Genomic DNA, 27,580 nt, shown 5'->3' on the forward strand with positions numbered 1-27,580 from the left:
CAGCGGAAAACCAGCGGGAGACGGCCGGTTTTCCTCTTCTGACCGCGCCCAAACCGCCGCGGTCAGAATGCCCTGCGGGGCACCGCCAGCCTGTTGACGGTGCTCCCGCCGACCCTGGCCCCGGCGGTCAGAATCACCCCCTATGTGCCCATAAAAAAATTGTACCTGTTACAAAAATATGGCTTAACTAATTGTAGGGCTGCCTTGCTCTTTCTCTGCCAGTTAAATAATTATGAGGTATGCTGCTCGGTGGGCCATTTTTTTAAAGGAGCGCTGGCCTGGCACAAGGAGATGTTATTCTAAAAGGCTTTTTTTTCCGTCCTTTTAAATAGATGAGATGAATTGTATGTAGGGAAGGACCTGTAAGTGTTTTTAATATCTCATATGACTTTATATTTCGTATGATATGTGATTCTTTTATAACTTATTTATTTGATAAAATAAAGATTATTATTCATGACTCTCAGGGGGGAAAAGATGTCAGAAATGGAGGACAGACGGCATCTTAAGTTTTCAGTGGCAACGTATATCTCAGTTCCTGTGCACCCTCATGTACAGAGTTATCTTATTTTAGCTCAAATATTCCATAATGGAAGTATCTCATATGAATGGGCATTTTTGCACTTTATGATTGCTTTCCCTAAAATCGGCCTCCATTCCCAAAAGTTACCCAGTTGCCTATGTGAGAATAATGCGCTTTGTTCTTTTTTTTGCAACTCTTATATGGATTTGAGAAAACACCTATTGTGACCAATGTTTTTATGGGAAAAAACTTTTTATTACTAAAATGTTTTTAATTCTATTAACGCTCTTGGTACTGTGGGAGAGTCGTGTGTATCTGTTTACATTTCTAAAGCTATTCACAGAGGAAAACAGCTTTTACACTGTTTTAACCTATGGAGAAGAGGAAGGAGGATTATAACTGTTTGCTCTGTGATCAATATGCTTGAATTTTACTGTTTTGAACCTGTGTATGGTTTTGGTCACTTATTTGTATGTATTTATTTGGGCTTCTTTTGTGAATATTTTTATAACCGAATAAAGATTTTTGATGATGATTGTTAGATCTAACAGCCTGAGGCTGGTCACCCCTAACTTTTTGTCTGCCTCCCTCCACTTTTTGGAAACTTTGTTTGCTGGTTTTAGGACTCTGCACACTTTACCACTGCTAACCAGTGCTAAAGTGCATATGCTCTCTCCCTTAAAACATGGTGATATTGGTTCATTCATAATAGGCTTACTTAATCTACTTGTAAGTTCCCAGTAAACTGCTCTCTCCCTTAAAACATGGTAACATTGGTTGATACCCAATTGGTATATTTGATCTACTTGTAAGTCTCTAGTAAAGTGACCTACATGTGCCCAGGGCCTTTAGATTGAATTCTACTAGTGGGCCTACAGCACTGGTTGTGCCACCCACATAAGTAGCCCCTTAACCATGTCTCAGGCCTGCCATTGCAAGGCCTGTGTGTGCAGTTTTACTGCCACTTTGACTTGGCATTTAAAAGTGGTTGCCAGACCTTAAACTCCCCTTTTCTACATATAAGTCACCCCTAAGGTAGGCCCTAGCTAAAACCAAGGGCAGGGTGCTGTGTATCTAAAAGGCAGGACATATATCTATGAGTTTTATATGACCTGGTAGTGGAAAACTCCTAACTATTGTATGGCACTGCTCAAGCACAAGTCCTATCATCACTGCTGATCACCAGTGTTAGAAATGAGGTCTCTAGTTGGCAGAGGTATCACCCTTGTCCAAGAAGGGACCACAATCCTAGTCAGGGTAAGTCACAACACAATTATCCTGCACCAACCCTCTCGTAGCTTGGCACTGAGCAGTCAGGCTTAACTTAGAAGGCAATGTATAAAGTATCTGTGCAATAAATCATATAGTAACACAGTGAAAATACCACAAAAATACATCACACAGGTTTAGTAAAATGGATAATATTCATCTGAATAAAATGAGGTCAAAATGACAAAGATCCGTAAGCACAAGTTGAAATATCAATTTAGATGGTTTAAAAGAGTCTAAATCCTTAGAAATGAATAACTGCTTATTTGTTACACACAGTACCTGGAAAACATAAAAAATAACGACGCACAGACACCGCAGAGTAGGAGATGCGTGGAAAAATAAGGTGTTGCATCATATTTTGATGCACAGTGCAGACAATGTGTCATTTCTTTCCATGCTGAAAGAGTTTGCGTCATTTTTCAGGTATGCAGCGTTGGTTCCTCACCCCAACGCAGGGAAATTTTGACTCCCTGGGACGATGCGTTGAAAATAATTGTCTTGCTGGTAGAAGGAGCAGGTGCTGCATTCATTTGGTAGGTAATGAGTTGAATTTTACGTCGCAAGGATGACGCGACAAATTTTCTGTCAGGAAGTCGGTGCTGGTCGTTCCAGATGGTGGTTCGGTGGTTTCCCAGCCCCGACGCATGCTTTGCATCAATTTATTCATGTGTTGCACAGATTTTCAGTGCACAAGGATTTTGTTGAAGAGGTGAAGTATTTTTTGGCCTTGAGACTTCAGAAACAGGAGGCAAGCTCAATCCAATCCCTTCGAGAGAGTACTTGAGGAGGAAAGCAGAGTCCTTCCAACAGAGTCGGAGGCCAGCAGGGTAGCAGGGCAACAAGCAGGGCAGCAGTCCTTCTCAGCAAAGCTGTCCAGATGAGGCATTTGGCAGCCAGGAAGTTCTTCTGACAGAGTATAGGTGTAGGTTAAGGATTATTAGATTTGGTGGGGTCAGAGACCCAGTTTATATACCAAATGTGCCTTTGAAGTAGGGAAATCTTTAAAGAGTGGTTTTTTTTAAGTGCACAAGTTCCCCTTTCAGCCCAGTCCTGTCTGCCAGGATCCCTGTGTGGGGGATTATCGGTCCTTTCTGTAGGGTAGGCCATTGGCCTTTGAAATGAAAGTGTGAGCCCCTCCACCCTTCCTGCCCAGAAAGACCCATTCAGTATGCAGATGAATGCAGATGTGAGTTAGTGTCCTGTGTTTATGGTTGCCTGGATGGAATGCACAGGGGGAGCTGTCAACCAGCACAGACCAGACATGGATTGTAGACAGGCTGTAGGGTGCAGATGGCAGCAAGTGCAGAGAAATGCCCACTTTCTAAATGTGGCATTTCTAAAATAGTAAAATTAAATCCACTTCACCAGTAAGCAGGGTTTTCTAGTGCCAGTCTGGCAATACCAAACAGGACCACTTAAGAGTACATGATGGCAGCTTTAATGCTAGTCTATGAGAGGAGCAGGCCTCAGAGTAGTAGAAACTGAATTTGCAAGTTATTCACTACCAGGACATGTAAAACACATTAATGCATATCCTGCCTTTTACCTACATAGCACCCAGCCTTATGGAATACCTAGGGCCTACTTGAAGGATGACGTATATGTAGAGTTTAAGGCTTGTCAAGTAGTTTTAAATGCCAAGACAAAGTGGCAGTGAAACTGCACACACAGGCCTTGCAATGGCAGCCCTGAGACATAGTTAAGGGACTACTTATATGGGTTGCACAAACAGTGCTGCATGCCCACTAGTAGCATTTAATTTACAGGCCCTGGGACATGAAGTGCACTTTACTAGGGACTTACACGCAAATTAAATATGCCAATCTAAGAGAGTTCCTTGCATCATTTTTTGTGCTCTTTTAATGCCTGCTCGGAGGAGGCATTAAAAGGAGGCTTCCGTTGGTTTCAATGGGCCTCTGTGTGCTTTGCAGGATTATCATCAAAATTGTTGATGCTAATCCTGCAAAGTTGCAGACTAGCATTGAAAAGTATGACACTAGTATGCCTGACTACCGTCACACACATGGTGGCATTAAGGGGAAGCTAAGGGGAGCAAGAAAAGTAGTGCCACGTTTCATAAATCTGCCCAACAGTGTCAATAAAATGGAGGGAGGTAGGCAAAATGTTGGGGGATGACCAACCTAAGGCTGTCAGGTCTAACAACATCACTTTACAGTTTTAAGTGAAACAAGTTAAAAATCATCTAAATTGACCATGAGCAATATTAGTTTTGGTTTTTCAAATTTAAACAACGTTTTTTTTTAATTACTTCATTTTTGATTTTTCTAAATTGTTCTGTTCAAATGGTGCCACAGTTTTCTAAGTGACACAACAACATAGGGATACCATGGAGCTTGATCTGGCTAGCCTACCCACACTCACTGCAGCTGAGATTAGGGTGTTGTGCAGAAGGAGGGGATTGCCTGCTGCCAACAACCATAGGAAGAACGTAATGATTCAGTCCTTTGATGCCTATGCAATGAAGGTGGAGTCAGAGAAAGCTTTAGAGATAGGAAGGGAGGGGGAAGATGTCCTCTACAACCTCCAGTGGGAGGAGGATGTTTGCCTCTCTATTACTTCAGTAGTTAGGGCCCCATCCAGAGCTAATGGGAAATGAGGTTCTGGTACCAAGGATAACCATGACTGGACCTCAGGTAAACAGAACTTGAGGCCATGTAGCCCTCACAGCTTTGGAGGCAGAGAAGTTGGCCCTAGAGAAAAAGAAGTGTGCAAGGAGTGAACAAAGAGATGGTGGCAGCGATATAGAAGTTCAGGTTCCCAAGGATGGTTGTTTTTGCCCCATACTACCCAAGGAGGTTGATCCTGCTTATCAAGAGGGGAATGACATGGACAAGTGGCTGACAGCCTTTGAGACGGCTCTCAGGATGGGAGTTGATTCCAGTATCTGGGAGGGAGAGGCTCCTGACCCTAGGGGAAGATAAGACTGAGTCCTATCTGAATATGAAGAAGTGCCTCATCCAGCCGTTTCATCTCACCTCAGAGCTGTAAAGGATAAAGTTTGGAAACACCCAGAAGGACAAAATCCAGTCTTACGCTGACTTTGTGGACACCTTAGCTAAGGCACAAGTGGGATGGATACAGGGTAACAAAGCATGTATTTATGAGGGGTATACAATTTCATCATGAGGGAGTACATCGTGACCAATTGTAACTCAGAGAGATTACACCAGCATGTAGTGGACTCTCAGTGGAGCAGACCCAGAGAGCTGGTGGAGGCAGCAGATGAGTGGATGAGAACCAGAGTGGTTGTCAAGTCCTGGGAGGAAACTCCAAAAAGGGGGGTCAGGTCCCCAAACACCTAAAGAGGGAGGTGGTAAGCCCACCACAGAGACTCCCTTTGTACCCCAGAACCCTAAGAAGGAGAAAAGTAAATCCCACTCCCACTCTGACAAGGAGAAGCAGGGAGACCCAGGATTAAAAAAAGCTCTTGGGCTTGCTTTGACTGTCAGCAGCGAGGTCACTTCAGAGGAGATGCAGCATGTTCCAAGAAGGTAGTTTGAACTGGGCTGTCCAGTGTAGCCATAGAGGAGGAGGACTCAGATGATGAGTGTAGGAGGCTGGCCTGGTTTGTAGTGGGTACCTTGTGTACTTACACCTTATACCAGGTCCTGCGTGAGCTGGGGAGTGACTTTGTCACCCCAATGGAGATTTCTTCGGTCCTTCTGGTGCAGGGAGAAGACAGAGAGTCCTCAGAGCGTGTACACCATGGAAATTGTTGCATTGGCTGGCTGGAGCTGAAGTTGCAGAAGAAAAGTATCCCTTGTGGATTCTTTGTTGCTGTTACAGCAGTTCCAGGAGCAGGCTGCGGTTGACCCTAGGTCTCTGATGTCACCTTCTGGCACTGGCGACACAGAATCCTCCAGAGTGCCCGCACACCTTGCAAAGCAAGATGGCTGAAGTCTGGGACACACTGGAGGAGCTCTGGGCACCACCTCTAGGGTGGTGATGGACAGGGGAGTGGTTACTCCCCTTTCCTTTGTCCAGTTTCATGCCAGAGCAGGGGACAAGGGTTCCCTGAACCGGTGTAGATGGGCTTATGCAAGGAGGGGACCATCTGTGCCCTTCAAAGCATTTCCAGAGGCTGGGGGAGTCTACCCCTCCCCAGCCTGTAACACCTATTTCCAAAGGGAGAGGGTGTAACACCCTGCTCCCAAAGGAAATGCTTTGTTCGGCCTTCCTGGGACTGAGCTTCTCAGATCCCAGGAGGTCAGAACCCTCTCTGTGAGGTGACAGCAGCTGTAACTGCAGTGCAAGACTCAGAGAACTGCTTTGGCAGTACTGGTGGTTCATAGTGGAGCCCCCAGGATGCATGGAATTGGTTCCCCAATACCAGATTTGGAAATGGGGGGGGCAATGCCATGATCTTATACACCTTACATGGCCATATTCTGAGTTACCAATGTGAAGCTACATATAGGTATTGCCCTATATGTAGTGCACACGTGTAATGGCGTCCCCACACTCACAAAGTCCCGGGAAATGACCCTAAACTATGTGGGGGCACTTTTGCTAGTGCAAGGGTGCCCTCACACTTAGTAACTTTGCACCTAACCTTCGGCAAGCGAAGGTTAGACATATAGGTGACTTATAAGTTACTTAAGTGCAGTGAAAATGGCTGTGAAATAATGTGTGCACTATTTCACGCAGGCTGCAGTGGCAGTCCTGTGAAAGGGTTTGTCTGATCTCCTTACGTGTGGCAAAAGAAATGCTGCACCCCATAAGGATCACCTGGAACCCCAATGCCCTGGGTATCTAGGTACCATAAACTAGAAACTTATAAGGGGGGTCCAGTGTGCCAATTGAAATTGGTAAATTAAGTCATTAGCCTATAGTGACAAATTTAAAAGCAGAGAGAGCATAAGCACTGAGGTTCTGACTATCAGAGCCTCGGTGACACAGTTAAGCACTATACAGACACATATATTAGCCATAAACTATGAGCACTGGGGTCCTGACAAGCAGAATCCCAGTGAGACAGGCAAAAACATACTAACATGCAAGTAAAAATGGAGGTAACATGCCAAGAAAGATGGTACTTTCCTACAATGAGGTCCTTATAGCATTGGGGTAGGGACAGGTCCAGATGGTAAGCTTGTGATCCCTGAGGGTGCGAGTAGGTGCTTTTACCCCATTCAGATGAATGGGATCCCCACCACTGGCCTGAGAGACACATGTACAAGTCACACCATTGTGAGTGACCGGTTGGTCTCCCCAGACATGTATGTCCCAGGGGAGACAAGAAGAGTCAGGATAGCCACAGGTGAGGTCACTACCAAACCATGTAGCCATAGTGCACCTAGAGAGGAAGATTATCCTTGACTGGTATGGGGTGGTGGTCAGTGGTGATCTCCCCTTAGATTGTATCCTGAGCAATGACCTCCCAGAGGTCAGTCTGATCCCAGATTGGGCGGTCACCTGGGGCACCCACAAACCTGTCGTTCTGGGGAGCCAGTCCCTATAGTTAGGAGACAAGGGTCCACCAGGAAAATGGAAAAAGAAAAGGAAGGGTAGGCCACTCTTTAACAGAGGTCCAGTGAGCCAAAGCCTTTCTGCCCCAGTAGTGGAGAGTCCAGAGCTGGCATTATTGACCCCACGGAAGTCCTGAGTAGTCAGACAGATGTCCATTTGCAAGGGGTTTCCCCTGCACTGACAAAAGGGAGAGTGGAAGAAGGGTGTCTGCCACAGGACACGGTAATCCCCCACTCTAAACAGCAAGAGGGGTGCCAGGACCCCACAGCTGCCCCTAAAGCAGCTCACCCTCCTGTCAGTGGAAAGCTTAGGGTGTGGTTCAGGCCTCTGACAGCTGCCAGTGGCCTCTGCTGAGTGCCGGCTTTCATGGCAGCACTGCACTTGACCTAGGAGGCAGACCCCATGGCCAAAAGCAAAGTATGCTCCCTGACCATGTTGGTCATGGTTGGGTAGCTCAAGTGTTGGGTAACCGCTGTGGGTAAGCTATGTGTTGCCCTAGCAAAGTTAGAGATAGGGGAGGTGAGCACCTCACTAACCACGTTTGCAGAGAGAGAGAGGAGAAAGACCCTCCTAGAGATAAGTTTCCATTTAAAATCGGTCCATTTACTGTTGGGGTGCGTTCACTACCCAGAGGGAGTGACCCTGACATGAGGATGTAAGGTAGAGTAGGCCCTGCAAAAAGGACAGTCACTTTTTCTCACTGTCTTCCTCGCCTGATACCACAGAAAGACTCTCCCAGGGTTGGAATGAGTCTCTTGGGCATGTTGGCTGAGGGGGGGGACTGTGTGGGGAAAACTTTGGGCTGATTGCAGAAGCCCCCTAACGTTTTGCCCCCAGGGTTGGATGCAGTGTAACTATAAGCAGGGAGCTTATAAAAGATGTTTTATAAGCCTTGGGGAGGAAAAGAATAGCTAAGTTAGTTTACCTTCATTGTAGTGAATGGGCACCATAGGCTACCATTGAGAGACTTTATTTTGAATTCCTAAAGTCTCAAAAGGAGCTAAAAATTTCAAGCTTGTATCAAACTGTTATACTAAATCCAACATCTTGCCATTGTTGAACTTAGTATACCTAATTCAGGGAAAGCATTTTAGAACTCTACTTGAAAGTTACTAGTTTCATTTTTGTATTGCCCTTCTCTGATTGGCCAGCCTCTGGCAGCCTGGCTAGACTGCCTCGATGAGGTGTGAAGTGGCGTGGGCTGAACACAAAGAAGTGCCTGGGGAGGAGAACTGCCTCAACAGATGTTGAAACAGGATGCGGGGAGAGCAGTCAAACTGTACTTCAAAGGCGTAAAGGACATTTGGTTCAGCAAGTGGACCTCCTGCATTCCCTGCAAATTCAGACAGCCAGGTGTCTCCTGATTAGATTAGGAGAGGGCTGGAAAGGGGTGCGTTAAAGGAAAATTAGACACGTCACTGGGTAGCCTCAGCTAGACCTAACCTCTTAGATTGAATTTCTGTCATTTTGGATTTTTGAGGAATGTTGCTCCCTGGGATTGATTTTTGCTACACTTCCCGGGGAGTGGTAATCCAAGAGGGTGGTGGCCTGCTTGTGATTGGACAATTGCCCCCCTTGCTTTTTACCCCAGGAGCAAGGATACATATGGCAGAACTGCACCCACACTTCAGATCCCTACAAGAAACAAGGCAAAGAAGAAGAAGGACTGCCCTACTGGTCCCCTGACGTGGGTACTGCACTTTGAATGACTGCACCACCTGCACACGTGGGCTTCACCACTAAAGGGACTTTGCCTGTCTTCAACTGCTTAAAGAAGAGACTCCCTGTTTGCTACAATTAGAAAATAGCTGATCAAAGTCCCCTGCATTAAGCTCTGAAGAAACTGACCAGCTGACCAGTGGCTAGTGGTCATTTGTGGACTTAAACCAGGTGCATTCTAGGATTTGGAGGCCTAACCCTCAAGGAGCAAATCAGAGCTTCTGGAACCTTGGGGTGAGTTTTGGACTCCTAAAGGACCTTCAAAGAACTTCTGGAAGAAGATCCAGAAGTCTGGAGATGATTGGAGAACTTTTGGAAAAAAGCTCCATATGTGGACCGACCTGACGTCATGAGTCAAGCCGGCTTACCTCAACCACGACCCAGCCTGACTTGCAGGCTTGTCCTGCTGAAAAGCTCTGGAGCCACAGACTTCTAGAAATCCACCAGGGGCTTGTGGAAAAGCAATCCAATGATGTTGACTCAAAATCAGCTTGCTTTGGAGGGTTGTCTCACTTAGGAAGGAAAAAGCTCCAGAAAAACAACAAAGTCCTCACATAAAAAGTAGACTGAGGCTTCCCGTGCAGTGTGTCCAAAGAGGGCTCCAGAGAGGTCGGATCCAATCTAAGTCTGAAGGTGGAATTCTTCACCGAGGTCTCCTGCGACACGTATCGAAGAGGGCTGCAGTGAGGTCAGATCCAACTTGCGACTTCGCCCTGGTGAAGAAAATCTTTAAGAAAAAGATTAAGTCAGAGGGAAAAACTTTGAACAAGGCCTCCTGCTCACTTTAGATGACCAGGGCTCCATAACGGATTACCTAAAATTTTGACTTTTCCCCAGTCGAGTGCGACCAGATGTCCTGATTGGTGCTTTTAGGTTCAATGTGCTAAAAAACATGTATTCAGAAAAACTTCATATTGCCAGTTTCCCTTTTTCAGATTTTTGTTATTTTTGTGTCATTTTTAAGATAAAAATATAATCTATTTGCTTAAATTTGTGTTGGATTTTTATTGTGTTTTGTGTTTTACTTATTTACTGTTTTGTGATTTTTAAATGCTTTACAGGCCTGTCTCCTAAGTTAAGCCCAACTGCTCATTACCAAGCTGACAAGGGTTGAGCTCGGGTTAATTTATTGAGACCTAACTGGACCTAGTTAGGGGTAGTGGCCTATTGCTAAGTGTAGGTAGTTTCCTGCCCTTACCAATAATCCACTTTCCAACATTCAGTTATTCTGCCCCTTTGCTTATAAATAAGCTCCCATCCCAACTTGTCACTGTGTACAATAAGCCTGTTTATAAGTCTGCTCACATCATGCTTAGTTGGAAACCTTTCCTATTAACATATCACATTTTTCGAAACCCAGGTATTAAGGAACAATCTACAAAGCCTCAACTTAACAAGTTGCTCTAAAGGTATCTGCTTTGTACAGTGTTTGTATTTGATTCCAAAACCATCCAATGTCATGTACTTGTCCAGTACTAAACACTGTAGACTAGCTGCCTCTAAGTACTCATACATGTTCAAAGATAGTCAGTTAGAAAATTGTCAAGGTTTTCTAATGGGCAACAATTTAGTGTGTTGTAAGGAAATTGAAAACATTGTAATGAATGTTGCATGTTCAGCCCTTAAAAAGAAACAATTTGTAAAAATGCACATAAATAAACATTTTAAGAAAACTAAAACACCAACAGTATGGAGAATAGGAATATAATTAAAGAAAAAAAACAGTACAAGTTAATATGGAACAACCCTGGCAAAATGACAACATGATGATCTTCAGATTTTCGATCAGGACTTTCTAGAGTTTTAGGAGGCAAAGGGCCTCATTTACAAGCCCCTTGTGCCGCCTCTGCATTATTTTTCTTTTACGCAGCAGCGATGCAAACAGTGCTCTTCTCTTCTCCATAGTTACAAACTGATGCATTGGGCGTAGCTTTTCCCATGTAAAAAAACACATAAAACTGACACAGAGAAATGTACAATTTTTGACTGCGTCACTCTGAGACTTCAGTGCATCAACATTTTGTGCATTGTTAAAGCATTTACATCAGGTGCAAGAATTCTGATGCAGCAATGCCGATGCGTCACCTTCTTGTACATGAGACCCAACGTTGCAAGTGGAACTCAGTAGTCTGCCTTTTCTCCATGACAAAGTAGCGGTTATTCATCACCCAGCATATTGTATGTTTGACTTTTTTGGTGTTGTCAGAAATGAGACTAGAGGTAGTAACTGGGATTGGCTGGAATAATTTCACAAATACAAAAAGAAGGCATTTAATTTCTCAATCTGCCTCCCTGGTGAAACTGAGATATAAAACTCTGTTGTGTAGGCTCTCATTAGCCTAATGAGAGGCTAGTTTTGAACTGCAGAATCACTTGCAGTGTGGGGGACTGAGTCTGAACCCACTACAGATGACACCTGTCGGTGTAATCTGGGTTTTGCTCCAGCTAACTAGCAGTGCCTCATCTCCACCCAAGAGCAGGGATGATTGTGTTGAAGTAAGCCTCAGCAAGGCCTACTAGTGCAAGGGTTCGCCCTTCTCTGCACAAAGTCCTCAGACCATATAGGAAGAAGTTGGCACAGAAACTGAAATAAAAGACAAAGTTTATTAAACCTCATGAGGTGGTACTACAGTTCAAACAGCACCCTTCAGTAATGTTTGAAGTAGCACACTGAACTAAGAGAGCATGGTCCTTTTATACCCACGCAGGGGCTAAAAGAAGGTGGTACAGTTATAGAAGAAAGACTTACATACATATAAGGTCATATGGAAATGCACAGTCGACAGGTAGGAGGGGCTAACAGTTTTCAAGGACTAGTTGACACATTACAGTCTGTTACTGATTACTAACAGCTGCAGATCTTACTGGGCATGTGCGAAAGTGGGAGATGCTAAATATAACTTGTCACTAGACAGATTTTCAAGAGTAGTTAACAGAAAGGTAGGACAGAGCACATGGCGAGCACATGGCAGAAAAAATGGCTGCCATGAATACAAAATGGATTCTGCAAAATGTTCACAATATTTGCTAAATACAAGATGTCTTCTGCTATTGCTTAATCTAATCTCTACTGATTTACAACAGACGACCCTTTCAGCATTAGCTGAAGACATTCCTCTTTCTGAGATAATCTAAATATTCATCTTGTATAATTATGCTCATCATTTCAGCTATTTCCTTATCTAACGTGTTGTGCTTTCATTTCTGTAATATTTCTTTTGGTAGGCATACAAGCAGTAATACACATGCAGCAGAACATTGGACCACACTGAATACAGATACAGCATGTGAAAAATATTGCAATCATTGCACACAGGATAGTCAGTAGTTTCTAGCCCCAAGCGGAAACAAGAGCCCAAAACCATCCAGAAAAAGTCCATGTACCAGTCTCTGTGTGGATTTCTGCAGCAACTTTATGCAATTTAGATATTGCATCATATACTGAAGGTGAGTGATCTGGAATGAAAACTCAGCAACTACTACCGATGATGCAACATGCACCACCTCGATCAGCTAATGTCACATGTAGTACCATACGATTTTGGAGCACTACATTCCTCGCAATTTGGAGCTCCTCTGTAATATTCCCAAGTGCCAAAGCTGCCTGATTGGTAACAGCTTCCACAACCCTAGTCAATCGTCTCACTTTCCTACTGTTTAACGCAGCACCCATAAAGGAGAACAACCCTAAATTAAAATCAACATATTGTTGCAGCCTAATGTAAGTTTGGTCTACCTCATTTGTACTTATTGTCCTTTTATATCTATTTTTAATGATGTCATTGAACAGTTTAAAATCTCGGTGATATGATGCAGGGGCCAAAAACACAGGGGGTAATAGAAAAGACACATAACACACACCTGACCACCCAACAGGTAGTTGGTAATATCCATAGTTACCACAAACAAAATATGTATTATGTGAAGCTGTAAAACTACTATTATTTACACCCTCAATAGTTAAAATCAAGGTACAATCGCTTATCCCCACTGGAATTTGCCCAATGCTATGTATACATGAATCTGCTTTAGTTTTTGTAACAGAAATCACAAATTGTTCTTTCTTGTCAGAGTCTCTTATATTTGTGAAGCCATATGGTATTGAAACATTGTCCGGTTGATGCTCTTCCCATTCCCATTTAGTTCCTTTGGCTTGGGGATACCCATCTTTGTCTTGGTAGTATACTCCATTAAGCTGAAAAAGAAGTCCACCCTCTGTATGTTTTCCAGATGCAAACAAAAGCGTATACCAAGCTTGGCAAGAACCATTGTGTGAAAAAGGAAGAGGAATGAAAGGTGTTCCCCCTTTTTTTTGAAGCGCCGGTATCATTCCACATACCCAACAGTTAGTAGTATTTGTAGCATTGTGAGTATGATGCAACATCTGAATGAAAGTATTATTGAAGTACGATTGACCGTGCTTCTGCTCCTGATAGGGAAGCGTAAAGTAATAGTGATCCTCTGGTACTGGAGTAGTGGCAACAAAAAACTCACGAGCAGGAGCCTTCTTTTCAACAAACCAGGTGATTATTGCTATAACTACCAAAACAACAACAAACCCTATAGTACTAATGATCACTTTGTTATTCATTTTAGCAACAGTGATAATCGACCCTTTCAGAAATTAATTAAAAACAATCGTTGGAGCTCTTATCCCTGGGTAGCTGCTGATTTCTTCACCACAGGCCAATACGGGTGTCACTACTCTAATGCATGGCTGATCCCCCCCTTGCCACATTGGCTCTCCGTTTCACTAACCCAGGGCGGTAGCTCAACCAGTTTTCTCCAACAGTACGGGGTCTTTCCCTGGTCTCAAATTATATTGCGACACTCCAGAAATCGTATGGTCCGGGAAGAACTCCGCAGATTTGTCAGGTGATATAGCACGGCCTTTCTCTGTAGGCCAAATCTCTCGATGATCGGTCAGCACAGCAGGTTCCACCAAGGTAGGTAGCACTCTCTTGCAGTGAGTACTATGGACCCAATTCTTTTTGTTCGTCACTCGAACTGCTGTCCTTGTCGCAAGGAGCACCTGCTCTGGGCCTCGCCACCTTGGTTCCAAGCTGCTTGATCTTTCAAAGGACTTAATCATCACCTGGTCACCAGGTCGGAGTTCATGGCCTTCACTTGTAGATCTGTCAGGAAGTGCTTCTCGAACCTGTTGATGAATAGAAACCAAATTGTCGGTTAACTGTGCCAAATAAACATTCATCAGGACACAAGGTACATCATATACAGAATTTGGCTTAGGAACTCCCCAAATGCTCATTGACCTTCCAAATACTATTTCATAGGGGGTAAGGCCAATTCGAGAGTGTGGCACTAACCTAATAGACAATAATGCCAAAGGTAATGCATCCGGCTAAGTTAAGGATGTGGAAGCCTGTATCTTCACTAACTTCAGCTTCAAAGTAGCATTATGCCTTTCCACTAACCCTGCTGATTGTAGGGTGAATGGTGCCTATTGCTAATGATTTTATCAGGAATGCCTTTACAACGAAATATCGTTGTTAAGGCATTCGTGGTAAAATCATTAGCAGTAGCAACGAGGTCGGTGTTCCAACCTCGTTGTTAAGGCAGTAGTTGTTTTTGCAGTCGTTGTTTCGTCGTATATTCTTTGTGAGGTACGCCTCTATCCATTTACTGAAGGCACATACCACCACCAAGACATACTTTAAATTGTTGCAGCATTCAAGCTGAATATAATCCATTTGTAGAACTTCGAAAGGTGCAGTTGGTGTAGCAAACCCTCCTGCAGGAGTTTGTGTCCCTTTTCCAGGATTGTATTGTAAACAGATCAAACAAGACTGTACTACTCTCTTAGCTGTACTGGAAATGTCTGGATGCTCCCAAACTTGCGTAAGCAACTTCATTATTGTTGAAGCTCCAACATGTGCCAGCCCATGTGCCATCTGAACCATAGGTTGTACAAAAGCTATAGGCAATTTCCATTTATCCATCTGCTTATTCTGCCAACAGCCCTCAGCATCCAATTCTCCTTCTTCAGACCATTGCTCACGTTCTTTCACAGAAGCAGATTTCTGTGTATCTAATACATCTTGTCTATCATTATGCCAACGTTCAGCTTGTGACTTCACTACATACATAGAAGTAGTACTTCGCTGCATCGCAGTCTCACGTGCTAGACGGTCCGCAAGGGCATTACCTTGCCCTATCTTATCGGTCACTTTCTTGTGTGCACTACATTTCACAATAGCTAGTTCTTTGGATATGTCAATGCAGTCAAGAGGTTATGCACTAATTCTCTGTGCATTATCTGCATCCCGTGGGATGTGGGAAAGCCTCTCTCCTTACAAAGCAAACCAAAATCATGAGCCACCCCAAAAGCATAGCAGCTGTCTGTATAAATGTTCACACATAAGTCAGTACTAAGCTCACATGCTTGTGTCAAAGCTAATAGTTCAGCTGCTTGAGCTGACTTCTGTGGTATACGAGCTGTCTCCACTACTGTGTGTATTGTGGTGATTGCATATGCAGCTGAGGTCGTACCGTCTGGCAACTTCAAACAAGACCCATCAACCCACAATTCCCCGTCTACATCTGGAAGGGGCGTATCTTGTAAATCAATACGACCCTTTGTATGTTCTTCGGTAAGGAATATACAATCATGTGTTTCTTGTGACTGAGGCTGAGTCACCGGATATGGCAACAAAGTGGCTGGATTTAGTGTTGCACATCTCTTAAGTGTAATGTGAGGAGCCAGCAATGTCAATTCATATCCTGTCAGGCGAGCGCTAGTTAAATGTTGCATCTTTGTTTGATTTAAAAGAGCATCAACCACATTGGGGTACTAACACCAGCAGCTTATGTGACAAAACTATCCCTTCACTCTGACGTATTGACACAGCTGTAGCGGCAACTGATCGAAAACACCCAGGCAATCCTCGAGCTACAGGATCAAGTACTGCTGAAAAATATGCACAGGGACTCTGCTTATCGCCATGTATCTGTACTAAAACTGACAATGCACATCCATCTTTCTCATGTACGTAAAGCGGAAAAGGCTTTGTGTAATCTGGAGTACCTAACACTGGTGCTGAACAAAGGGCTTGTCGTAGCTGCCGGAAAGCAGTCTCACATTCATCTGTCCATGGGAGGAGCATTGGAGTATCTTTAGTCAAAAGTGCTAGCAAAGGTTTGATAATGTGTGAAAACCCTAATATCCATTGCCTACAAAAAGTAAGACCAAGGAATGCACGAACATCTTTCTGAGTAGAGGGTACTGGTGTGTCTAACATTGCTTGAATGTGATCTGATGTAAGTGCACGTCCCTCCTTAGACAAAAGGTCACCTAAATAGGTTACCTTTGGTCTACAATATTGCAATTTCTTTTGTGACACTTTATGATGGTGTGAAGCAAGAAAATAAAGTAAGGACAAAGTGCACTTTTCACATTGCTCAGGGGTATCAGCTGCCAACAAAATATCATCACTTGTACCCAATCCTTTAGGAGGAACATACAAAAGCGCGGCCTCCCGCATTGGTTTCGCGTGAACTGTCATAGTCTTATCTGTTCTGAAGATGGAAGCTTGCACCCCGCCGGTCTGAGATGTCCGTGCAACTACGCCCCCGGCCCTTTTCTCCTCTTGCAAACGGACTGCCACAACACATAATTTCACCAAACGCCTGATTGCATCAGCCACCAGGGAGAAAACAAAAAGACCATCACGCATTTGCTTATGATCAGCTGCTACATCATCTGGCTCTAACTCATCAGAATATTTCCGAAATAGTTCAATAACTTCTGTGCCAAATGCGTCAATAAAATATAGCTGCTCCTTTTCCGTCCACCCTTTCATGTTGTCTAAAAGTTCAGAAGCAGAGACAACGCTACAAATTGTTTTATGAGCAATAGATCTAAGCTCAGACGCACAGTCAGCAGGCAACATAGAGCGACTGTCTCGTATCTTCTGTTGCTCCGAACCGGAGACCTCAGCTAACTCATGAGGGGCAGAAGGAATGACATACGGAAGTGGAGGGCGATCTAGTGACAACAAATTATCATGTGGTTTATTAAGGATAGGATAGAGAGGCTGCCTAACAGTGTATTGGTAAGTTACCTGTAATTTACATTCTTTGTCTTCTAGCTTCTTTAAGTCATTTATTTCTTTCCTTCTCATTTCCAATGCTTTCACATATACATTCTTCTGCTGCTTTTTCTCAAGCAAGGCTTGCTCACACTTCACTCATCCACGCACTTATTTCTCCCACATTCGTACAAAGTCAAACATATCTTGCCTAGACCTTCACTTACACATACATTGTTCCACATACTCAATCTTTCGCAAATCAAATGACCCATGCATAGGCCAACGTAACTCAGGATCTGCATGAGTGTATTTATTCCATAATGTGCTGTACATTATAGAAGAAAGACCATGTTTAACATACATATCTCTATTGGGTGTCCCCTCTGGGGGTGCCATTTGCGATTCTTCCAGTCTCAAATTGGTACCATTACAAAAGCAACACATCCTACGAAGTGCGCTAAAAACAGGCATGCCAAAAATAGTGCAGAATATGCAATATTATAATCAAAGTAGCACTTAAGGTGCCGTTCAAATCAAAATTAAATTGGAGAAAATTCTCCTCATTACCTGTCTATATAAATTGCAATTTATATATCAATTCAAAGGACACAAATTGACTAGTCACCCAAAACACGAGAGCCACAGTAAGTGGTGCTAAACTTCATTACCAAACAAAGGCATCAAAACCCACAGCAAGTGCCGTAAAACGGCTCTTACCAATCACAGGGCATCCAGGTTCCAACTGCCAAGTTCTAAAATCGACCAAATGGTCTCTGCATGACGAATAAACAAAAAGGATCTCAGTCGAGGACCGAAAGTCAGAGAAATGGGAACATCTCATATATATATATATATATATATATATATATATATACATATATATATTTTTTTTATCTGTTCAGACAGCAAAATGTAGTCCAGGTAGAACCATGTGGACCTCAAACCACTAGTACTGGAACACGCCAGGAAGGTTATTGGCTACTTTTTTATCCTTGGCAGGAGCATCCGCTGCTATTAAATGCAGAATAAAATACTATTTCCCTGCCTCCTTGGTGAATTTGCAGTATTTTGGCCAGAGATAAAACTTGCTTCTGTTTATCAGCACCACCCTGCTGCTGCTGACAGTAATGCGCATAAAGCAGCACTAAAATGGAGGTGTGCAGCAGGCATCCTTGGTGTGGCTCATATTTGAAACAGATGTGCCTTCCCAAGTTGCTCGCCTTCATCTCATGGAAGAATACAAATTATTCTTGGCAGACCAGGAGACAGTTGTCAGCAACCATGAATGCAGAATGAGAACCAAATGAGTTCGACAAAACACGATTTCTAACCCGTATTCTTTACATGCTACTGCGTAACTTAACCAGTAGTACTTGCCGTTGGATTGAAGAAAATGCAACTGCAAGATTTTTCAACCTGTGAATGTCTAATGTTCTCATGCAATTGATCACCTCTGCAAAATCGTGTCATTCTTTTTCTTCATTGCATTTCTCCAGCCAGTAGATTTTTTGTTTTAATGACGTTAATTGCTGGCGTTCAGCATATATTGTTCTCTTTCTTCTCTAACCTCATCAACAACATTTAGGATTAGAAAGGCCCACCTACCTGTCTGTCTAGCGTTAATAGAGCAAAATATTTATTGAATGCGTAACTTGTTGCCAAGTCAAACAAATAAAGATTAACAATCACAATTAGAAACATGATTTAATTTATCAGAAGAATTATAACTCGTGTATTATATTTAGGCATGCTACTCAGTGGTCAATCATTCGTACAGTTAAAAATGCTAAGAAAAACGCATAGATGTTGTAACACTGTTATACGACTGTTTTGAATATTGAGGAATAATATAAACTAGAGTTCAGTAATAAATGTTATTTTCAAAATAGCTACTGCTTTGAAAGCCCTACCGTCAATTTTTCATCCCCATCTACGCCCCTAGCAGTCTGTTCCTCGTGACAACTAAAGCTTAGAGTCTGGTCACTAGTAGTCACACTGGACATTTGAGCGAATTCCCACATGGAGAATGTGTGTGCTGTCCGGAATTCCAATGTGAATCCAATTTAGCAGGTGTTAAGGGGTGGGAGACTGTAAAAAACGACTCCAAACAACACCAATGAAAAAGTGTCATGACCATCTCAAGCGTATGCACTGGAGGAGTGCAAACATTGCCAGTTAAAGACTGGTCCAGTGATCAATTGAAGAGGCGTAGAGAAGGAAAGAAGAGCACCGCTACAGTCAATGTCATTGGAACTTAGACTGAATTGAAAATTTCATGTTTCTTCAAAGTGAGATTTGGCAAAAATAGGTGGCATCACTGCCTCCAACCACATCTAAAAGCAATTTTTCCTGGGAAAAGAAAAACATATGGTTCATTGTCTTTTTATCAATCACATAGAACAACAGGGGTTGTGTACAACAGTGAGATGCTATTGTTTTGGCATACTTGTCATCAATTTGAATTTCAAGAACCTAAACGAAAGACGTTTGCAGGCTTTTCCTATGTCATTTTGTTTTAAGAATGCCATTGTGTCATTATGATTAGCTTCTGACATTCTCAAGTTCTCATATTCACCTTATCTGTCTAATCTGTCTAATCTTTCATATTCTCATTGAAATTCAGTGATCTGTGGACTATGCACTGCAAAGGTACAAAATCATACCAATGCAAAAAATATGCAAATAAAAAATTATCAAGTAACCTAACTTACCCCTAATTACTGCCTTAATACTTCTCAGGTCAGATGGCAATGCCTACTCCCAGGAGCGGCTCGTGTGGCTTTGTCAGGGCGGGGGAGGGTGTGTGGGCACGGTAGAAAATTAATTTAAAAAAAAAGCTTTACTGCTTTGCTCCCGCGCCACTCCTCTCCCGTTGCTGCTGCAGGCAAGGCTCCCAGCCTGCCCTGCGCTCAATGCAGACGCTGCTCAGAGCAGCATCAGAATTGGCTGGGAGTGCCCAGCCAGGGCGCTCCCAGGCAGACCGGGAGCCTGTGTAGGCTCTCTCCAGCCCATCAACCATGTTGGACGTTCTTTGATTGCTTAAATTGAAGACATTCACCCACTTACAACCTCCCTGGTGATCCTGTGTCTTCTCAACAATTCACATACTAGTAAAAATGTTAATTGAATCGTACTGTAACATCTTCCAGCCGATAACTTTGCTAACACATCCCCTTTGCAATGCAGCTCAAAAATATTTGTGTTCTTTAATTTTGTGATCTTTGAATAGTATTCTTACAATCTTAAAAGAAAGGTTCACAACTTCATGCACCCCTCATGGTAATAAGTAGGCATATTGCAATGTATGTTTTATCTATGAGAACATTTTCCTAATTGAATCCCTCTTACCTTTTAGGTTAACTTCTATGATATTAGGTTGTTTTCCTCCTTTGATTTAGTACTTAATTCATGGAATACAGCCTCAGCCTCAGCCTTTTCTCTTTTCTATTTTCCTTGTTTCTTCGGACCACTCTTTTATTCTTTTTGTTCATATTTTGTTCTTTTTTTCCCTTGGTGCTGCCGACATTTCATACGATTATCAAAGATCCTTGGAAACCTGAACATTTCTTGCTCACTCTAAAAATCATAGCTGAATCTCGGTGCATCATAAATAATTAAAGACAGCTACACACACACATTCTTATACCAGCATACATGGATGTTTTCCAATTTCTTATAACCAGTAAAGAGTTCAATCTCTACCTCCTAGTACCAATTAGCATTTCTCCTATTGTCAAATGCAAAGCGATTATGTTGACTTTCCTGCTCCATGGTACCTGAACATTCATAACTTTCTTAAAGTGTGACCCGCTATCATGCATCAAAAGTAATCAATTTAAGAGTTGACTGCTTTTGTCTTAAAAACAAAAAGAGGATGGGTGGTCACTCGTACTGGTTCACACATTTGAATAGTATTGATTGCAACAATGATCAGATATGTAGGTCACTTATGGAGCATGCTGATAACAGCAGCTCTAAGGAGCATTCCTGTGCCTAGACTGATCCTGTAACATGGCCAGTGCATTGTTTCAAATCTCTATAATTCTAGAAGACAATCTGTTTCTGTTGAGTTAACTTATTCGAAAAACAAACTGCTGTGACTACGGCTTCTATAAACAATTGTGTGAAATACATCAATCAATCAATCAATCAAGGATTTATAGAGTGTACTAATCACTAGCAAGGGTCTCAAGGCACTGGGGGGCGAGCTACTGGTCGTAGAGCCATGTCTTGAGGAGTTTCCTGAATGTCAAGAGGTCTTGGGTCTGGCGAAGGTGGAGCGGTAGGGAGTTCCAGGTCTTGGCAGCTAGGTGAGAGAAGGATCTTCCTCCAACTGTGGTGTGGTGGATGCAGGGGATGGAGGCGAGGGCGAGGCTGGCGGAGCGAAGATTGCGGGTGGGGGTGTGGAAGGTGAGTCTGTCGTTGAGGTAGGCTGGGCCTGTGTTGTGGAGGGCCTGGTGTGAGTGGATGAGGAGTTTGAAGGTGATCCTCTTTGACACTGGTAGCCAGTGAAGGTCTCTGAGGTGGGGGGGAAATGTGGTCACGGCGTGGGATGTCCAGAATGAGGCGGGCGGATGCGTTCTGGATTCTTTGCAGTTTTGTTAGGAGTTTGGTTGTTATTCCTGCATATAGGGCGTTTCCGTGGTCCAATCGGCGGCTGACCAGGGCGTGGGTGACAGTTTTCCTGGTTTAGACGGGAATCCACTTGAAGATTTTGCAGAGCATGCAGAGAGTGTTGTAGCAGGAAGAGGAGATGGCATTGACTTGCTGAGTCATGCTGAGTGTGGAGTCCAAGATGAAGCCTAGGTTGAGTGCGTGGGTGGTGGGTGAGGGTGCTGTTCCTTGGGAGGTGGGCCACCAGGAGTCATTCCAAGTTGAGGGGTTGGTGCCAAAGATGAGGATTTCTGTCTTGTCTGTGTTTAACTTGAGGTGGCTTGATTCCATCCAGCTGGCGATGGCGTGAAGTCCATTGTGGAAGTTGTTCTTTGCAGTTGTAGGGTCTTTCGTGATGGAGAGGATGAGCTGAGTTTCATCTGCGTAGGAAACTATGTTGATGTGGTGGGTTTGTGCGATGTTGGCGTGGGGGGCCATGTAAACGTTGAAGAGCATGGGGCTGAGCGAAGATCCTTGGGGAACTCCACAGATGATTCTGTAAGCTTCTGACAGGAATGGTGAGAGGCGGACTCTCTGGGTTCTGCATGAGAGAGATGAGTTCCTTGTCGCTGATTCCAGCGTTGTGTAGGCATGTGCGGGGAGAGTGTGATGACATACCGTGTTGAAAGCTGCAGAGAGGTCCAGGAGGATGAGTGCTGCTGTTTCTCCTTCGTCGAGCATGGTCCTAATGTTGTCTGTGGCAGCAATGAGTGCAGTCTCAGTGCTGTGGTTTCTGCGGAATCCGGATTGGGAGGTGTCAAGTACCTTGCTGTTTTCCAGGAACCCGGATAGTTGGCTGTTTAAAATTTTTTCGATGACCTTGGCTGGGAAGGGAGGAGGGAGATCGTCCGGTAGTTCTTGGGGTCATCTGTGTCTACATGAAATCATCCGCCAATGCTTTGTCCAGTTAATTTACTGAAACAAAATAATAATTACTTGCCTCCCTTTCTCACTCTCAGGTTCAATAGTGTTAGACCTAACAGCTTTAGGGTGATCTTCCCCCAACATTTTGCCTGCCTCCTTCCGTTTTTGTGATCGAATTTTTGCTGGCTTTAGGACTTTGTGCAGTTTACCACTGCTGACCAGTGTTAAAGTGCATGTCTTCTCTCCCATAAACATGGTAAAATTGGCTCATACCCCTTGGCGTATTTGATTTACCTATATGTCCCTAGCAAAGTGAACAACATGTGCCTAGGGCCTGTAAATTAAATGCTACTAATGGGCCTGCAGCACTGATTGTGTCACCCACATAAGCAGTCGATTGACCATGCCTCAGACCTGTCATTGCAAGACCTTTGTGTGCAGTTTCTCTGCTACATCGGCTTCACATTTAAAACTACCTACCAAGCCTTAACCTCCCCTTTTATTACATATGTCACCCCCAAAATTGCCCTAGGTAACCCATAGGGCAGGGTGCAAGTAAGTAAAAGGCAGGGCATGTACTTGTAAGTATTACATGTCCTGGTAGTGAAAAACACTCAGGCCCTCATTCTGACCCTGGCGGTCGGCGGAGAGACGGCGGTCGGACCGCGAACAGACCGGCGGTATTAAAAATGGCATTCTGACCGCGGCGGTCCCCGCCGCGACCGACCGCTACTTCTCCACTCCGACCGCCACGGCGGTCATGACCGCGGGGCTGGAGTTTGCGCACTCCGGCCCGGCGGTCGTCCCAAGACCGCCAAGGGTATTATGACCCTGCCTACCGCTGCGGTTTCTTGCGGGCGGGAACCGCCGTGCGAACCATGGCGGTAAGCACTATCGGGGTCAGGGAATTCCTTCCCTGGCACTGATAGGGGTCTCCCCCACCCCCCACTACCCACCCGAGTCCTCCCCCCACACCCTCCACCCCCCTGCCACCCCCCAGAGGTGGTACGAACCCCCTCCCCACCCCCACCCTGACATGCACATACATGTACCCCAACATGCACACACCCCCAACATGCACATATACACACCCCCTACACACACATACACAACGGGGACACATACCCGCACACATACATGCCGACATGCGCACCTGCCGAACAGCACACATTACCCATAGACACAGCAGCACCCCCCGCCCGCATACACGCACTCACACACCCCCTCTACACACTCACACGCACACCCCATGCACGCACACATCACACAACACCCCCCCACCCCCTCCCCTCACGGACGATCAACTTACCTTGCGCGTTGGTCCTCCGGGAGGCGACGGGAGCCATAGGGACGTGACCGCCAACAGAAGACCGCCAACAGAAGACCGCCACACAGAAATGTGGGTCGTAATTCTGTGGGCGGTGTTCTGCTGGCGTGGCGGTTGACCAGTCTCCACTTTCCCGCCGACCGCCAGTGTGGCTGCTGGCGGTTTTCCAGCGGAACGCTCCCAGCGGTCAGAATGCGCACAGCGGCACACCGCCGCTGTCGGCGGTCTTCACCGCGGCGGTAACTCAGCGGTCTTGCGAAAAGACCGCCAAGGTCAGAATGAGGGCCTCAGTCATTTTTCACTACTGTGAAGCCTGATTCTCTCATAGGCCAGCATTGGAAATTCCTTTATATACATAAAGTGGTAATGTCTGATCTGAGAGGAGTGGCATTGTTATGTTTGTTATGGTTAAAATGGTAGTGTGAATTCCTGTGTACTGGTGAAGTTGGATTCAACAGTACTATATTAGAAGTGCCACTTTTAGAAAGTAGGCATTTCTATGCACTTACTTCTCTCTCTGTGCCTTACAGCCTTCTCCAATCTGCATCTGGTGTGTGCTAGTTGACAGCTCTCCTTGTGAATTCCACCCAGACAGCTATAAACACAGGACACCCAGCTGCATTTGCATTCATCTGCATACTGATGGGTCTTCCAGGGCAGGAAGGGTGGACGGGCTATCTCATACTATTCAAAGACTAGTGGCCTGACCTCACACAAAGGACTAATAACCCCCCCTCACAGATCTCCTGGCTGACAGGACTGGGTTAAAAGGAGAATTGGCACACTTCAAAGCCACTCTTTGAAGTTTTCCTCCACTTCATAGGCAAATTTGGGTCTATACTGAGACTGTGACCCCTTAAAATCATACTCTCCTGGAACTATAATTGGATTCTGTCAGAGGGACTGCTGTACTGCACAAATGACTCATCTGGACTGTTTTTCTGGATGGTCTGCTCTCTTGCTTGTTGCCCTTCTGCCTTCTGACCCCTCACTCTACTGGAAGGACTCTGCCTTTCCTCACAAGTGCTCTCCAAGAGCTTGGACTGAGCTTGCCCCCTATTCTGAAGTCTAAGAACCATCAAAGACTTCATTTGAAGGAGACAATCCACACCGCTGGAAAAACCAACACAATGCCTGCAAAATTCAAGGCAATGTCTGTAAAATTGAGGCAGTACTTGTCTCATGACTGAAAAATTGCTGCATCGCCTATCGGATCGTTGCAGCACCTGTTGCCTCTTCACAACGCATTTTGGATTATCTACGCATCGTCCCTGGGTGTCAAAATATCCCCGCATCACAGTAAGGAATCAAGGCTGCGCATGAAATTTGATGCACCACCTTGCCATGTGGAAAGAAATAACACATCACCATTGTCGCACTGTAAAACCAAACGTATCTTTTTATACTTTTCAATACTTCTCCTCCTCTGTAGCCCTCTGTGTCATTATTTCTGACTCATCCCAAGTACTTTGTGTTAAAAAGATACAACCACTGGCTCTGAATAATTGAGATTCATCTAAACCTTTAAAAAGTGATATCTTGACTTGTGCATATTGAATTTTTGTTCATCATCATTTTTAACTTTATTTCAGTAGGTAAAAACATACCATAAAAGTACAATGCACATCCAAATTTTAAAAGAGAAAAAAACAAACACTAGAGATATAAACACAATAAAAAAGTAAAAAAAGTTGAGGAAGGTTAAGATCCAAACAAGATATACAACAAAGTATATGTCTCCTAATAATAGAAAGTTCCACTCAACAAGAGACCAATTCCCTAAATCCATAAATAATCAATAGTTTAGTGAGACATTATCTATATACTGAAAATTGAGAGCTAAAATCAAACATCAGAGTTCAATAAATATACATAAATAAACTAAGAATTAGCTACCCGGTCTTGGTCTTTAAAATTGCTAATCTAAAACGCCAGATTGATTTGAGAAATGTTGCCACTGATAAAACTATCTGGACAGATGAGTCAGATTTTAAAATTCTCTCAACATGAAGATAGGACCTGACACCTATGTGTTTGCAAAGCGGAATGATCGAAAGAGCTCTTTGTTTGTGATATGCATGGCAATGAAAAAAAACATGTGAAACAGACTCTTCACTTTTGCAACCCATCGGGCAGAACTTAGATCTATTGATGGAACTGGACCATTTATACGTTAAGGAGCTCAAAGGGAGAGAACCTATTCTGAATCTAATAAAAAGGGCACGTGCAAATGGAGATAGTGCTACGTCCATAAAGGGCTCAAATTCGTAATGGCATTTGACTGATAAATAGCTATCAGACATAGACAACGGGACAATCTTGGCAAATTGAACAATCTGGACATTGTGCCAAAAAGCATCCTTCAGCAACTGCACAGCATTTTTAGGAATGGAGGATGGATCCTGCCAATAGGACCCTAGGCCGAGATGAGTTAAGGACCGTTCGACATAGGCACACCATTTGTTTTTGATAATAGGATTATGGCCCACCAATTTAAGAAGCCTGCAGCAAAATGGAATAAGGGCTTCTGTTGACCATTGCCGGATCCAGAACAACAGGGGCCTTAAAGCGGCAATCTGCGAGATAGAGAAAAGGTTTAAGTCCATTCGGATGGGCAGAGATGGGGTGCTGGAAGTAACTTTTAGCAGCATTTTCAAGAACTGATTTTCTGCCCTTGCCAGATTCACCAAGTTGCAATGGCCCCAAAGTTCGGCACCATAGAGAATTTTTGTTGTTTTGATCTTATTCTATTCAGATAAATATTATTTATTTTTCTAAACTGGTGTGGAGTACTTTTTGTGGTGTTTGCACTGTGTTAATGTATGAGTTATTGCACAAATACTTCACATATTGACGTTTAAGTTAAATCTGCCAAGTTATCAGAGGGTGAATAAAGGATAATTTAGGCTCTGTTGGACTTACCCTGACTAGGATTGTGGTCCCTACTTGGACAGGGTGCACACCTCTTTCATCTAGAGACCAAGGCCTGAACTGTAGAAGGGCCAAGCACCATATATCGGCATATTAGCATCACTTTTTGACACTAATGTGGCGATATTATGGCAAAAACGTTGCGCCATATTTACAAAGTGGTGCAATGCATGCAGTGTGCCACTTTGTAACCCCTTGTGCCCCATTATGCCTGTGCCAGGAATAATGTATGCAGGGAAGGAACGTTTCCCCATCGGGGGCAACAAAATAGTGCAATAAAACCCAAAAGATTTCACTGCGCCATTTCTAGCTGCATTTTTAACACCTGCACAGAGCAGGAGTTAAAAGGAAGTACACCATTGTTTTCAATGGGCCTCAAAGTGCTTTGCAGGATTAACATCAACATTTTTGGCGCTAATCCTGCAAAGAGCCAAACTAGCATCAATAATTTTGACACTAGTACCCTAAAAACCACCATGGTGCACCATATGTTAATTGCAGGCACACATGGTGGTGTTAGGGGGAGCTAAGAGGTGCAAGAAAGTTGGTACTTCATTGGATGCAGCACCACTTTTCTTGAATTCGGCTCCAAGTATCTAACTAATAGTGTTTTTGCATCTGAAAAGATTCCCCCAAAATAAAAAAGTGCCATGGTTATTCCAGTATTTGGCAAGCGTTAGCAACGTCAGTATGTTTGTCCCTTGTAAGCTGGTGAGATGGCTATGTTCTATTATATATTTAGTGTAGTCA

Source organism: Pleurodeles waltl, chromosome 3_1, assembly GCF_031143425.1.
Source record: "Pleurodeles waltl isolate 20211129_DDA chromosome 3_1, aPleWal1.hap1.20221129, whole genome shotgun sequence".
NCBI lineage: Eukaryota > Metazoa > Chordata > Amphibia > Caudata > Salamandridae > Pleurodeles > Pleurodeles waltl.